General features: G+C 36.8%; 1 protein-coding gene across 6 annotated transcripts in view; it reads right to left on the bottom strand.

Moving 5' to 3' along the window:
- Positions 1–12,767: 12,767 nt before the first annotated feature.
- Positions 12,768–17,299, bottom strand: part of MAPK9 (mitogen-activated protein kinase 9) — a 45,314-nt gene continuing 40,782 nt past the window's right edge. For all 6 annotated transcript variants that reach the window (XM_087955245.1, XM_087955247.1, XM_026686621.2 and 3 more), the window contains one exon: positions 12,768–16,988. The gene's annotated coding sequence lies outside the window, so the exon portion shown is untranslated. The remainder of the gene's footprint in view (positions 16,989–17,299) is intronic.

Genomic DNA, 17,299 nt, shown 5'->3' with positions numbered 1-17,299 from the left:
TAAATCTCATCCTTACTGAAAAGAAATGATAGCTGACCTATTTGACTTTGAGTATTAAGCATATCCAAAGAATCCAAGTAGCAGTTTTGGAGTTTGATTTATGTAACATATGGAATATGAAATTATGTCCATCCAGTGCTGCATATTATACAAGTAGACTTTAAATTATGATTGAGCCTACCCATCACAACCATACTTATGAGGGTAATAAAATGGTCAATAGCTCAATTTTTCAACTTTTTTTTTTTTTGCAGTGGTCATTAAACAAACCAATGGTTTGGCTGAAAACTGGAAATAAAAGCTGGTTTTCAGCAAAAACATTGTAAAACACAGTCACATGACATATGCTCCAAAAGGCCGTAAATGCAGCCTGGTTGCCAAGTGCCCCAAGTGCAGTAATGTGTCTGTGTGGTAGAAACCAACAGAACTTCAAATGTGGGTCTACTTGGAAACCGTTTCTGGACTTTGTGCTTGAGGTGAAAAAAATTAAACTTTGATTTTGGAGTTTACAGATTAAATAGGTTTGTTGTTATAGAAATGGCTAGGTTATATTATTATGTAAAACTAAAAAGTTGAGGTTTGATGCTATTTTCTTATTCCACTGCTCCTTTTCTTCCTTTTTTCCTTTTGCCCTATACCAAGGGTCTTCAAACTTGGCAAGTTTAAAACTTGTGGACTTCAACTCCCAGAATTCCTGAGCTAACATGACCAGAGGAGAAATTCTGGGAGTTGAAGTCCACAAGTCTTAAAGCTGTCAAGTTTGAAGACCCCTGCCCATACTTTTCCCTTCCCATTTCCATCCTTTATTTTTCTACTATTTTCTTTTGTATTTTGTATTATAAACTATAAATAATAATATTAAAAAAGAACTTAAAATGTGGGTCATAAATACCTACCAAGTAGGTCTGTCAGGATATCAGTTACTAAGCAACCAGTTGTAAGTCAACGACTACCTGTATTGGAAGTTACAGCTGCTGAACATCATCATATTCTTTTAATGATCCCATAATGTCTTGCGGGATGGAGTCTGCGCAACTGAATGGAGCTGAGTGTTTACTGGCCGGCTGCCCTTCCTGTCACCAATGCGGAGCCTTGTTCAGCAGATATATTCTCATGGTGCCCAGAGACAGAAATATATGCCTCTACCTCTACTCCACTCGAAGTTACAAATTACAGATAGTCTAGTTAAAAATATAACACTATTGGAATCTAAGAAAACATTTATTTTCTTTACTTTGAGTTTAGGTTAACATTTCCTGAGTTCCCCCTCAACAATCTTTTAACTCACACATCAAATGTATTGGTATAAAACACAGACCAACAAAAGGAAAAAAATAACATTATAAGTACAGAAATTCTATTAAAAATATGCATGTCTTTCAGAAATAGTTGTCCATTGTGTTTGATCAAAAATTAGGAAGAGGCAAGATCCATTTTGGTCAGCCATTAGATGAGACCACTACCTACTGACCACTCCACTTAGATCAGTTGACATTTGGCATAGCTTTTCCTTTAGTAATCCCTTCTACCTCTGCTGAGGCCCTCACTGAAATCAGAGCACAAAGTGAATGGAGCTACAAACATTGCTCAGATTGTTTTTAAGGTGGGCAGCCAGATAAATCTTTAAAGAAATAAATGGGTGATTCAGCATGCAGACCCCATGGAGACATTCTCATACTAGAAGTAAGAGTAAATTCAGTTATGGAATAACTGGCATGTAACACTGATTGGAGAAAGAATTACAATATTAGTTTAAAAAGGTTAGCTTGGTTACAATCTGCCAGGCAGGTTAAAAATGTAAACAAATAAATGAGATTAAAACAGGCCACCCATTTTTGTTTTGTTTTGTTTTGGGCAGTGTGGATTTCAACTTCAATAGGTTCTCTCCAAAATATTGCATTAGAGCAGGGATCCCCAACCTTTTCGACGCCGCGGCCCGGTTCCGGCATCAGCTGGGCGCCGCGCCGGTGCCGGCGTCAACTGGGCGCCGCCATCTTTATGACGAAAAAGCGCTTACGGTGGCGTCACCGGAGCGCTTTTCATCAAAAGAGGCGGCGTAGCGCTTCGGTGAGCTTTTCGGGTAGAAATGGCTTTCTACCCGGAAAAGCTCACCGAAGCTAGCGCCGCCATCTTTTTGACGAAGCGCTTCCGGTGAGCTTTCTACCGGAAAAGCTCACCGGAAGCGCTTTTTACCAAAAAGATGGCGGCGCCCAGCAACCCAGCGGCCCGGTAAGGCCTGTTCTGCGGCCCGGTACCGGTCCGCGGACCGGCGGTTGGGGACCCCTGCATTAGAGCAACCCTACAAACTCATCATAATGAAAACTGTAAGCCCCAAAGGTGCATTTCCAAAAGACAATGAAAACTTGAAAACATTTTGCTTCTCATCCTAGAAGCTTCTTCAGATCTCAGCTTCTTGGATGAAAAGCAAAAAAAAAAAAAAAAAAAAAAAATCAAGGAAAAAAACCCCAAGAAAGTCCAGTTGCCTTTTGGAAAAGCACCTTTGGGACAACTATGACCTGGATGATTGAGAATCTCCGTAGACAAAACTGTAAGCCAGTGTTACTCTTAGACTTGCATATTTCATCCTGAATAATTTAATATTTAAGCTCTCACAATGGACAAGAATGTCTTTGCTAAATGTCGTAAGAGAAATCACACAGATGTTTATTCTGAAAATCCATAGGTTCAGGTCTCTCTAAGTTTCTCCTCAAGACCAAACCACTGAAATCTAGTAGTTAAATGCCAAGCACATCTTGCTCTAGGAAGGACATGGGCTAAGATTTTTACAGACCTCCAGTACATACAAAACAAGCCATCCATCTCAATATATATTGGGCGGATGTGCAAAAGGTGCTGCACAATTCAGGAAAGGAAGGATGGACCAGCATGGTTCAGGGAAAAGCACCGGAGAGCAATGGGAAAGGTACTTCATGGGATGGGGAAAGTGCTCAGACATGGCACAGGTTGAGGGAGCATGGGGGGTGGGGTGTGTGTGGCATGGGCCAGGAAGGGTACTTCCCTTCTCTCTCTCTTTCCTCTGAGTGGATTCCTAAAATAACTCTGTAATTAACTTTCCCTTTGTTGGCATTCTGTCTATGGACTCCATTTTGTGACATGCTGTAAATAGCAGAGATTCTCCTATTTGTTATTTGAATCTTTCTTCACTTCACTCTTGAGATCCTACCTTTGTTTCTGGATGGTAGAAATGGGACATTTTTGTTTACACATACATAACTAAAAGTGTCACAGATCAAGCTTTAAAGGGTTTAAGACAGAAAAGACCAAGTAATGATATGAAATGTTTTTTTTAATAAAGAGAGCAAGTATTGATTTCTTGTCCTTCAGTTTCAATTTTGAAAATAAACTCCAGTAGTGACACCTAGTGGCCACTCCCTAGCCATACAGTTTTCATAGGTTTTGATTTCAAGGTTTTAACAAATTGAAATGGCCGACAAATTGGTTCTTCTGGAGTTTTAGCTGAATGGCATGGTATGAAAGTGTACGTGCCTATTTCATGCTTCTCTGTTGACATTGCATTTCTAGGTTCTTCTTGCCATAAATTGCAAAGGTTTAACTGTGATTCATTTTGCAATAGGTTTCATGTACCATACATTTACAAGGGAGGGAGCAGGATTACATTTTGTGCTCTGCTGAATTCCTGTTTCCCCAGAGATTGAATGAAATGGACATATTTAGCCCTGGGAAGAGAAAAAACTGAGAGGGAAATGATAGCATTCTTCAAATATCTGAAAGAATGTCACACCAAACAAGGTCAAAACTTGTTCCCTATCATTCCAAAATACAAGCTATGGAATAAAAGCCAGGGTATTTAATTTTATAGGAAGACAGATTATAATTATAATTGAGTGTTAGGAGAAATATCCTAACAGTAAGAACAGTGAGTGAACTGATGTATGTGGCAAAATAGAGGCTAGAGGAGCTTTAATCTGGATTAATCTGCTAGGAGAGCTTTAATCTGGATTCTTCCATTAAGCAGAATATTGTGCATAGTAGTCTAATGTCTCCCTCCAACTTCTGTTATTCTATTTTATGTTGATGTATATTTTTCTCTCTGTTGGAGGGCCTATTTGAATCAATAAACAGAAATGTGTGAGGGAACCCAAGGTATTTAAATGATTTGTTGAATTATAGTTCAATCAAGACATCATTTCAATCATGTAACCCCTTTTTGTGAGTCTAAGTACATGTGTACATATACACCAGTGATGGGATTAAAAAAAAATTACTGCCGGTTCTGTGGGTGTGGCTTGGTGGGCGTGGTGTGGCTTGGTGAGCGTGGCAGAAGGATGCTGCAAAATCTCCATTCCCACCCTACTAACCTGCTTTCCAGCTCCATTCTCCTGTGCAGGGCAACAAAAGACCCAGCTGAGACTTGGGAGGCAGAGAATAGATGGGGGCAGAGGTGGTATTTGCCGTCAGTATATGTGTGTGGTATTTGCTCTCAGTATATGTGTGTGTATATCAGAGGTGGTATTTGCCGGTTCTCCGAACTACTCAAAATTTCCGCTACCGGTTCTCCAGAACCGGTCAGAACCTGCTGAATACCACTTCTGATATACACACACATAAACACACATTACCTGTATATATTAAATCTTCAACCTGTTTTTCCTTAAACAAAATACTATTTAGAGTTATTTAATTGGCAATGTAGCCACAGTGGATATTTTTGAGTGTGCTTTCCACAAGCTCTCAAATTTCCAAACATGTCCCTTGCTCAAAAAAGATGCTTCTCCTATTCTTGTCAGGAGCCCACCTATTGGTGCTAATAGACTACAGAAGTACTTTTGAAGGAAGTGATTATTTTTCAGTCTAATTATATTTTAATAGCTAGTTGATACTCCATTTCCTGAAGGTGAAGACTAGAACCTAGCTCCCTTGAGACACAATTCTGATGATCGTAGAAAGATTGGACAAAGTGAAAACCCAGCCATCTGTTTGACTTTGTAACATATTCATTCTATGCATCTGAGAGCACACTAATCTAAACGTTTTGGCCACTGCTCACACTCAGATTTACCCTAATTCCCTTCATCAGCAAGAACAAGAGAGGAAATGTATTATGCAGCACATTAATTTCATATTTCTAATATCTGAGTTAGGGATTATGACCTGGTAATATGCTGGTGTGTATTGCTCATGCACTTGTGCACAGATTCACAAGTTGATTCATAAATTGATGAGCTGAATTCCTCCCAAGCCTTTTGCCTCCAAAACTTTAATTCATTGTTGCCAGCCTGTGAGGATGATATGCCAAAGCCAAACTCTCTGAGTTTGAGGATACCAAATTCACTAAGGATCCAGGGAGTGGCTACCATTAATAATAATTAATAATTAAGTCCAGAAATATTTCACAAGAAGAGTTCTCCACTCTTCTACTCGTTGCAGAATACCTTATGCCACCAGACTTGAAATTCTAGAACTAGAAAACCTTGAATTACGCCGTCTTCGGTCTGACTTAAGCATGGTATATAAAATCATACATTGCAATGTCCTACCTGTCAATGAATACTTCAGCTTCAACCATAACAACACAAGAGCACACAATAGATACAAACTCAAAGTAAACCGCACCAAACTTGATTGCAGGAAATACGACTTCAGCAATAGAGTGGTCAATGTCTGAATCTCTACCCGACTCTGTAGTCTCTTCCCCAAACCCCAAAAACTTTAACCTTAGACTGTCTATTATTGACCTCACCCCTTTCCTAGAGAGGTCTGTGAGAATGATCATAAGCGCACCAACGTGCCTACCGGTCCCTGTCCTGTTGTTTCTTATTCTTTTATTTTTCTTATATGTACCCATTTCATGTATTCACAACTATGTATACACTTATACTTATTATCTTGTAAACAATTGGCAAATCAAATAAATAAATAAATAAATAAATAAATAAATTAACAGTATCAGAGATATAATACTGATTTCATTATATGTACAACTCTAGAATATGTTCAATCTTGTTCTTTATGTGGACAATATGGTTCTATTTCCTAATACCCCAAATATTGCAGTTGCCAGAAGGACGCCTATTCTGCTTGGTTCAAAAATGACATATTGCACATTTGTCTCTTTCAAGATTCAGTGGATAACATTCACCCATCATTGCATATACACAACAAGGGAAAGATAATAAAAGGACAGCCTCACTGCTGGTACAAATCATGATTGTTTGGTGTGTGGCTTCAGGACACAGAATTCATTTCAGGAGTACATTCCGATTCCACCTTCTTTGCATCTTTTAGGCTCCCAAAAAGCACAATACCCAAATAAGCTGAATGAGGTACTGATGCATTAATACAAATTGTTACATTTATGTACACATACCTGTCTGTGTGTACATCTCTGTGCACCCACATACACAAAACTCAGCAAACGTGAAGTTTACATTGGAGCCGGAAAATATTCACTGAAGAGTAAAAATAGGAGACCTCTTACATTTCTCTAGTTTCAATTCTTGATTGGCTGGTATAAGATTCTCCAGTTTTGTTCAAGTGGGAAAGGAAAGAATACTATAGTGAATGATTTACCATAATATTCCTGTTAGCTTGCTAATTACAGGAAAATATAACAAACCTATTTCTTCAATAAACGCTATTTTGCTTAAATGAGCAAAACACAGATGGCAAACCGGCAGGCAGGCATGGAACAGTAACAGGTATTTCTTGAGTTTGAAAAAAACACGTATCAAAGTACTTTATTTGTATTACTTGGTATTAAACAGATGAGTTATGTGAACTGAGTCTTCCAATAACTTAATAAAGAACAAACTTAATAAAAATAGTGAGAAACAAACTTCATCCTATCGTATATTGCTTTCCCTACCTTAATGACCTTTAATTGTATTCTCTAAATTTGTTTATCATCTCAACTACCCTGATGGGAATTGTCATGTAATGATGGCATCAGGTTAGAAATGTTGTGTTGATATCAGCCATTGTACTGACATCACTATCTCCCCCCCCCGCCCCCAGCATTATTTAGGTTGTTATACCAGTGAATCTAAAGCAGGCTAGATATATTTCTATTGCCTATGTAAAAGGCACAAGGGAACTTGTACACTCCAGTTGTGCTGCTGCTGCTTCACAGCCAAGAATAGCTTGGCAGATATCTGAACAGTAACAATTCATTAGAGTTCCACCCACCAATGTTGGTCACGCTGCATATGAGAAAACAGGGAGGGTAATAAAAGGGTGGTGGCAAATAGACTTAAGCCCTTATTGCAAGAGGATATGGGAAGCGTGGCAATGTGAGGTGTTTCCCACCCAATCCTAACCCTTATCCAGAACAAAGTCAGGAGTGAAACAAGATCCAGGACCCCATAAAAGTGGATTATTATTTCCAAGCATCTGAGAAGCTTCAGACAGCTGCAGCTGGGGTATGACTTCCATGTCCAGCGTCAAACCGGAAAACAGACAAAATTAAAGGCGACTTCTCACCTAGAAGAAAGCTTCTTGCACTTTTCAAAGAAGCTTAAAGACTATCAACAATATTGCTGAGATCTAATCAAATAATTACCTAGATGATACGAAGCTTGGATTAAAACTAAGGTTTTTGGGTTGTTTTTTTAACCAGGCATAAGCATAAAGAAGAATTTCCAGGGGCTAATAAGACAACAACAAACATTTGAGGGATTGTTGACAGCTTGGAACAAGGCCAGATGAACAACTGTAGCAAGTGCTCCATTTCACACAAAGATGTTTCCACATGTCAAAGTTTCTTGCGGTGCCACTTGGCCCATCTAAAGAAGCAGATGGCCCAACAGAGGGCAGAATATGAAGCTATTGTTTTAAGGTAAATATTCAAGTCCACAATACGTCAACAACTGGGGCTTGGCTTGTATTTATTTATTTATTACATTTATACGACTGCCCATCTCACACAAAACAATTCTCGGCAGCATACAGTAACATGCATTTGGATGGTTTGTGTGTTGCTATTGTCAGAAACGCAGCAAAAATATTGGTTTATGGGAACATTTATAGATTGGTTGGAACAAATAATGATAAATTAGATTAAAATTACCAATATTTGTCCCATATTTTATATACCTCTAGCAATGCATTTTGAAAGACCAGTTAATATGGTTGCTCTTTGCATAGTAAGCAGCAAGCTGCAAACAGAAAAATAAATCATGTATAATTTGTATGTATTGAGCGATCACCCTAATTCACATTTCACAGGGCAGTTTTGTTTTGTTTTGTTGCCATTTTATTGAACTACAAGTCTAATTGTCAGTACAATGCTTGGGCTATTAGTGTCAGATTCATTTTCTTCCAGTGAATTAGTGAAAATAGTGATTTCAACATATGAGAGTGATAAAGGAGACAAAGATGTGATTAATAGTCTGAGATGTTGTTTTTTAGACCAAATCATTACAAGAATGCCTGAGCATCCTTCTTTACCTTGTGGCTCTTGATTTGTATTACTGAGAGTCTGGTATAAAACCTTTCAAGTATTTTCTACTTTTGAAGTGAACATAACTCAGGATAAGCCAAGGAAATGAAGCACTTGTGAAATGCAAAACCACACTGTTTTTATGCCAACAGCCTGGAGCAACAGAATAAAGAAAGGGACATGGAAGTTAAGGATCTACATTCAAAATTGGATCAGCAACGGCAGTGGCATCGTTTAGTAGAAACTAAAATATGCAATGCAGAGAGGGCACGCAAGGATGCAGAGAGGAAAAATGAAACTCTTCAGAGAGAAATGGAAGAGTTTTTTTGTACTTTTGGAAAACTAACAAGCGAAGAAAAGCTGCCGGAGCAAATTCATCAAAGTTTTTAGATGCTATCTGATCCTAACTTCATCTGACGGGAAAAAAAACTACACATGAACTCATGCTCCAAGTACTTAAAAGGTAAAAATACAAATGAAGTTCCTCTCTGTTGTATTTTTTAAAATATTAAATGTTTAGTAAGGTTTTGTTGGAAGAGAATTACATTTTTAAAACCGGTCTGGAATGATTTAAGTACTGGAAGAATAATCTAGAGTATGCGTTTATTAAGAATAGAAAAAAGAATTTCTATAGCAAGCCCCATTCTTGCATCCACTGCAAGATAAAAAACGAAAGACTGAGAGTTGCTTTGAATTGGGGAATCCAGTTTGGGATCCTGCAATGAATCCAAACATCTCTCAAGATTCAACTGTGTTGTTAAAATTACTGTTAGACTATAATTATAGGTGGTTTGACTTCCATTCAAAAAGATAGAAACACCTTGGTGAAAGTAACAATAGATCTTAGTACAGGGCAACCAACACTTAGGAGGAGGAGGAGGAGGAGGAGGAGGAGGAGGAGGAGGAGGAGGAGGAGGAGGAGGAGGAGGAGGAGGAGGAGGAGGAGGAGGAGGAGGAGGAGGAGGAGGAGGAGGAAGAGGAGGAGGAGGAGGAGAAGAAGAAGAAGAAGAAGAAGAAGAAGAAGAAGAAGAAGAAGAAGAAGAAGAAGAAGAAGAAGAAGAAGAAGAAGAAGAAGAAGAAGAAGAAGAAGAAGAAGAAGAAGAAGAAGAAGTTGTTATTGAGAGGAGTTAGATTCAGAAAGAGGTCTACTAACATATTTTCTTTTATTCTAGTACTGAAAGTTAGATGTTTTAACGGGAGGATCCTCAAATTTGTACAATTTAGTTAATTTGATACACAAGATTCAATCAGCCATAGTTTTGCTGAAAAGTAGCTGGAAAGTTTGGCTGCTTTTTTGTGTGTAAGATATTTCCTCTCCCACCATGCATTTTACAAGTACAGTTATGGTATCTACTGCGTTATATATTTTGCATCTTGGTAAATGTCTTAAGAAATGTCAAGGTTCAAGGATCAAGACATTGAGGCTCACTCGTAGGAGTCATCATACAATCATGTGGAAAATTTTGAATGAGCCTATTTTTCCAGAACAATTTTCCATTTTGTAATAAAGTCCATCAGCTTGATGTCTTTGTAATAGGAAATCTTGGCATAGCAACAAAAAGAGGAAGAAAAAGAAATGTTCTTTTTCTATTATTATTTGAAATACAGATGTTTAATTTTAATGAACATTACCAAAAATATTTATTTTTGAAGTTTCTTTCTGTAGCTTCAGGCCAACAATGTACTTACCTTGGAATCTGTAAATGCATTAAAGTATGTAGATCAAACAGCGCATTCCTTGAAATCATGGAGATGCATGTCAATGTCCCTAATCAATAACCACACTACCAGGTGCTTGTTAACCTTAGCAACCTTAACAGATTGGTGCAATCTGTTTGAGGTTTTTATAATTTTTGTTTTAAGACCAAGGAAGTACTAATACCACTCTATAACGCCTTAGTAAGACCACTCCTAGAGTACTGCATCCAGTTTTGTTCACCACATTATAAAAAAGATGTTGGGACTCTAGAAAAAGTACAGAGAAGAGCAACCAGGATGATTAGGGGACTGGAGACTAAAACATATGAAGAACGGTTACAGGAACTGGGCCTGGCTAGTCTAGAGAAGAGAAGGACCAGGGGAGACAGGATAGCAGTCTTCCAGTATTTGAGGGGCTGCCATAGGGAGGAAGGGGTCAAGCTATTTTCTAAAGCACCTGTAGGCCAGACAAGGAATAATGGATGTAAACTGAACAAGGAGAGATTTAACCTGGAAACAAGGAGAAACTTTCTGACAGTGAGAACAATCAAGCAATGGAACAGCTTGCCCTTGGAAGTTGTGGGACCGTCATCACTTGAGACTTTCAAGGAGAGATTGGACTGCCATTTGTCAGAGATGGTGTAGGGTCTCCCGCTTGGGCGGGGGGTTGGACTAGACGACCTACAAGGTCCCTTCCAACTCTGATTATCTGTTAACAGATCTGTTAACATTTTTAATGCTGATTTTCATTTTTTAATGTTTTTATATATGTATTCATTTCTGATTATTCTGTATCATCCAGAGACATTTCTTGTGAGATGAGTGGCTATGTAAGTCTGATTAATAAATAGATTACAGCAAGAAGTGCATTGTATTATTAAATATAGTGTCTTGCTGTTTTGTAGGGGATGTGCTTTGAAAATTATTCAGGGGAGATATTTTGGAACATGTGGCTGCAATACCACTTTAAAAGAGTCCCATTTTTTCAAGATTCCATGAGATGTTGCAAAATGATGTGACTGTTTTAATAAGCCGCAGCAGACTCATTAAACCTGCAGAACCTTTTCTCAGACTAGAGCAGAAACCTGAAAAAGTATAGTAACACTTTACTGTAGAGTGAACGTTTTGCAGGTTCTGAAGCACCTTTTTCAAATTATTGTCAAAACATTCCCAACTCTAACAGAATGCCTTAGTCTGCTTTAATTTCCCTAGAAATAGAATAAAGGGTACAAATTTAAATAAAATAATGGAAAATAATTGTATGATCCCCACCCATTCCAACAATACAGGGTATTTATTTCAAGAGTCAGGGACAGATGATATGCATCTTTCATCAACACTTAATTTTTATAGTGGTTTTAAAATTGAATTGAATTCAGTGTGACAAGATTATGGGGAGTGGAGGCAGAAATCCAGTTTAAATATATATTACCAGCTAACAATTTGACGTCTTTGCCAAAAGTTGAGTTGTGCTTCATCCTTTTGAACTTACCAGAATTCACTTCATTTCTACTTCCCAGCAATTATTTCCTCTTGAAAAAAATCTCACCTAAACATTAAAATGTTTTATTTACCTGTTTCTATATAAAAGTATAGTGCAGTTTCCCATTGTAAGATATACTGTGAAAGAACCATTGCTCCCAATGTGCCCTGCAAGAGCAGTGACATGTGACCATTGGGTATATACTTCACCTTAAAGGAGAAAGAACTAAGGCTCTCCTTCATTTATATTTCAGTCTATGGCACACCATGCAACAGTAGGGTTCTATAAGCAAAATCATTTCTCTTAATTAAGAGAGCAAGATTATTAGCAATGATTAGAAGTAGCGCAATGGCTCAGAGGTTAAAGATGCCAAGCTTCTCAGCTGGAAAGTTGACAGCCTGGGTTTGAGGACAGAGTGCCGCTTGACAGGGTAAGCTCCTGTTACTTGCCTCAGCTCCTGCCCACCTGACAGTTCAAAAGCATGCAAATGCAATTAGATAAACAGGTACCACTTTGCTGGGAAGGCAACTATAAATAAAGTACACCATAAATAAATAAAATAATTATATATAGTATTATAGTGCACTATGTTTATATTATAAATACTAATGCTGGTGTCTTTAAATCTAAGCAGAAAGGTGCACTTAGGTCTCTCTGAAATCAACTTAACCAATCTTTAAGTGGAAATCGATTTCAAGAAAAAAAATACCTCACTCACAGAACTTTAAACATATGCATTTTTAAAGTTACTGCTCCACTCCTAGGCCGTAATTCTGAAGTCATAATGAAAAACTGAAAACTTAGTAATTTTCTAACTGAAGTTAGTGGAAAACAAATTCATTTTTTAAACTAGGACCTCATGTGACCACCATCCCGATCATGACCACGTGACCACAGAAATGCTACACTGACAGATAATCAGGATTACCATTCATTCAGCACCATCATGTTTGATCAGTCACTAAATGTGCAGTTGTTAAATGAGGACCAACTGTATGTGCAACCATATATAAATTCTGAAAATAAGGAAAATATGACTTTTATGCACAGGTGTCCGTAAGAACTGGGGCTATAGTTGTACTGCATCAATTGGATTGCATCAATTTAAACTGTAATATGCAAAATGGTATATATGTTTTATCAATAAAGACAAGAGGCATGGAAACACTGAGAAGAATTAACATGCTTAAATTTTTTAGAAAAATTACTGGAGTGCAAAAATTGAACAGTAGCATGACAACATGAACATTAAGATTTTAAATAACACAATGTAAACCTTAAACTCATTTTAAACATGTATTTCTTGGCGTTTGAAAGAATTCATTTCTTAATTTTAGAACCAATTAAACTTGGGGTTTAATTAAATGTTACTACTTTCAAAGCATTACTTTATTTTTTTTTTAAATTGTGTAAGTATTGAAATATAGGACCCAAGCTTATCTACAATATCCACAATGAGTTAGTGGCAGTGAAATTCACAATCAGAATTACAATTATAAAAATAAAATATAATTTTATAATTCAAAAATGAGAATGATTTTGTTTTGTTTTGTACATATAAGGAGTAGATGGCTTGCAATTCTTCAATACAAAGTTCTTATCATGAACAGTGCATATAACATGAGATTTGTTACATAATGGCATTAAAAAAGATTCTAAGCAAATTATTTAAATATTTGGCAAATTTTCATGTCCCAACATATAAAATACGACCTCAGAAGTATACATAATGGAAGAAAGACATAAAAAATCAGGGAGTCTTCTGAGATAAATTAATTTGGGGCTCAAGTACTAGACCTGGGAGTCTGTGAAACATATACGAGCTTCAATTAAGTTCCACAAATACATTCATCAACAGGAAGAAATTCCGCTCCAACAGAATTACTAAATGTATATGCCCTGATTAGTTTTATTACAAATTATTTATTTCAACCAGCTTTACAGGCACTATTGATTTTAGATTCATAAAATGTAATCAAGGTTCTTAACATACATTTCTTCACTTCTAGATTTTGTAGTTCGCCTATTATACATAGACCTCATTCCTGCAAAATGTATCTGCACTTGGAAAAAAGTATTTGGCCATTTTAGCAAATAAATAATTTTCAAACTAAAAGGGTCACCAATTCTGTTTTGAAATTGAGAATCTCTAGAGATTCAGACATCATTAACTTGGCAACTTGCAGTACAGCTAGCACGAATTTGTAGACTGCATACATGATTTCCTCCCCTAATTCATGGAGTGCTACATAATGGCCCAAAGATACAGATCAATACTATTATATCCTATTACTTTACCCTTAATCCAAAAAACCTTATACTTAATTCCATACATCAAAAGAGCTTTCAAAATAACTTCCCAAGTCCAGCAGTTAGCAAGCATCTTGTGAAGCTAACAGAGGTCAAAAAAGATATTTGTGATATGACCTGTGACCTGCCATTCAAAGGAAAAAGAGAGTCAAGGCACACTGGGCACATCCAGGCCTAAATTAGAAATATGATCTAAGCCCTTCTCTCTAAATTTATGTTTTTTTAAAATAAAAATAACCATGTAAACATGATGTAACAGCAACAAAAGACTTCAGCATACCGCGTTGCAGAAAAGGTTTGAGATAGAATGGATCAATGAAGGTGCTACAGGTGTTACAGTTTTTAAACCACCTCTGAACCATAATGTAAACAGACACAGAAGTCATCTGAAAAGTAAACATTTGGATGCATAAATATCCCCTTACAATTACATTTAATTAATGTAGTCTCAATTTCTGACAATTTAATCTAAACTAAAACAGCTTTCTTTAAGCCTTTGGCACCCATTACTGGAAGCAGCAGGAAGCACTACTGCCTTCACTTTTAAACCGTGCTGCAGTATTAACAAAAGGCCATTTCATCCATTTTCCTAGTAAGACACACTTTTTGCTTCCTTTGTTGCTGCATCATGAAATGTACCTCTTGGCTTTTTTAAAAAAAAAAAAAAAAGATCTGCACAGACATGTGCCTCTCTTCATATAATTTCATCATAAATATGCAAGTTTGTGTAAAGTCATTTCCTTAAAGCATTTTCCAAACAATCTAGACTCTAATGTTTCTGAACAAAGAAGAGGGCACATACAAAAATAACTTGTAAAACCATTCTATCTCTGCAATGCCATTCACTACTCAGTATATTTAAAATAATATGTAGAGGACAGAAATTGAACATTTACTAGCCAATTTGCTTCATTCTCCTTTTTTTTCAGGTGAGCAGTTAAGTACAGGAAGTACACACATTATGCCTATTAAAACATTTCACAGTAATGTCAGAGCATGCTATAGTAGACAAGTTCATGACAGGATTTTTACAAAAAGACTTGCACATTTACAAATACACACTTAGATTTTGGAAAAGTGACACTGAACTGATTTGAACACATCAAACTACAGGTGACCAAAAGTAGTAATTATATACTATTTGATCTAAATTAGTAAGAAATGACTCTACTGAAATGTAGGATTCACCATCAAAATTATAAGCAAAACACGGGAAACTATCCATGTAACATCCTACTTACATTCTTTTATAGAAAAAAAACCAGTTGTGCAAATGTATGCTTCAGGTTTAGAACTCTGTCTTTATACTTAAAATATTCACTAGTTTTATCTTTTCAACTCAATGAATAAATATTAGAACAGAGTCATACTTAGTCTGGTGATGATATAATGCTAGCCAAACATTAGTTAAGATATGGAAAATGGCCATTGAATCATAATGTCCAATTCATTGTTCCTTCCCTCTCATATTTGGAGTTGTCCATGCTTTTCTTAACAAATTAATGCCATACCCATTGCTCAAAACAATGTTATCAACTGATTTATAACATTATCTAGAGTGGCAGAAAATGTTGAATCCACCTTCATTTGCCATGTCCTCCAAACAGTTTATAATCTGTTATAAAGCTGTATTGAGCAATGTAGAAGAAAAATATAGCCAAGTGGGGTTAAATGTTTCTATCACTTAAATTGTGTGTGTGTGTGTATCATTAACAGGGCAGTGATTATTATTAATTCTATGCCATGATTTTTGCAAAGCGTGAAAGTAGCTCAACAATAACATTAATGTTTTATGGCTGCTATAAAAGTTGCACTTAACTGGTTGTCCCAGTGCAACTACAATATATGTACATACAACCACATTTTTCTGTCTCCTCAGATATATAAAACAAAAAAGCTATAACATATAATTAGAGCAAACATTGTTCCCTGTTAGATAATAATCCACTCATTTATGCTTTACCCTTTCTTTAGCACATTCTCTCCAAATAAGGATTTAGCCAATGATTATTCTCAGTTTAGTTATAGCCTAGATACTCACTATTCTAATGCCTTCAGAATTCAGAAACAGCTGAGTTGTTTCATGGGATATCGCTTTTCAAAAAAAAAAAAAAAAAGTTTTGAAGTGAAGAAAAATCAAAGGAAATTTTTCAAGATGGAAAGCATAGAAATTTGAGGACTAATTAATCTATCTAATCTGAACTGGCCTCAAACTATTACAGTACAAACGTTAAAGTCCTATGCATTCATACCATAGAAACAATGGGTATTTCAATTCCAAACCACTCTTTTCTTCTCTAAAAGGAAAATATCCTATATGTGATATGTCTATACCAGCGCTTAAGAAATAAGCATCATTATGTCAAGAGTGTGTAAATGCCATTTTTTACTGCTGCTGAACAATATATTGCAGAGGCAGACACATTTTTAATATTCAGTGTTCCTATAGATGATGAATACCCATATTTACAAAAAATAGTCCAAACACAGGATTATTTTCACAGTACTTCTGAAAGTACAATGCAAACTCTTAAAGAGTTGCATCATGTAACCTTACATTGTTTAGCTTTATTTAAAGTTACATAATTATTATACAATTTCATAATTTCAAACCGATTAAAGCTCTTTTTGAAGGAAAGTAATTTTACAGCAATACATAGGAAAAACCTATATTGTCAGGCATTTCAGCTTGACAGTTGAAAAGATGCACGAATGTATCACCTCTACCTCCTCCAATCCCATTGTGGAATGACAAAGGCTGCAGAGAAATTCTGATCATCCAGAGAACTTCAGCTAAACTCCCTAACCCCAAATAATTTTCTATGAATGATGTGGTAGTATTTTACATTTGCTGAAAATAGAAAAGGCTATGAAAACAAAGCAATTAGCATGAAGTACTAATAGCTGAAGGGGTCATGCCACACAGCCTGAATGTCTCAAGATTGTGTATGTGTCCCCTAGTCTTTCTTGGCAACATTTTGGAAATGGTTTACCACTGCCTGCTTCCTAGGGCTGAAAGTTAGTGCTGGCCCAAAGTCACTTAGCTGGCTTTGTACTTAAGCTGAAACTACCGTGTTTCTCATATAATAAGGCTGGGTCTTATTTATTTTTTTTGAGCCCCCAAAATGGCTAGGCCATCTTTTCAGGGGTGACTTAATTCCCCCCTGCATCTTCGGGTGGGCGGCGACGGCTTGGATGTTGACCTCGGTGTTGGTGGGGCACTTCAGATCGGGGTCAACGCAGGCAGCACCATATCTGGGTGTGCAACAAAAGTACTTCCTAATGGCAAGCCCCCACCATTCCCCCATTTCGCATGTTTTAATATAGGCCTTAATTTGGGGGAGGGGCTTAATTTCATTTCATGCCTATAAAACATGCTGGGACTTCCT

The sequence above is a fragment of the Notechis scutatus genome, chromosome 2, assembly GCF_049901735.1.
Source record: "Notechis scutatus isolate UNSWTSFEM ecotype Mainland chromosome 2, rNotScu1.2, whole genome shotgun sequence".
Taxonomy (NCBI): domain Eukaryota; kingdom Metazoa; phylum Chordata; class Lepidosauria; order Squamata; family Elapidae; genus Notechis; species Notechis scutatus.
The sequence above is the reverse complement of the archived record's forward strand: the minus strand, read 5'-3'. Positions and strand labels throughout refer to the sequence as shown.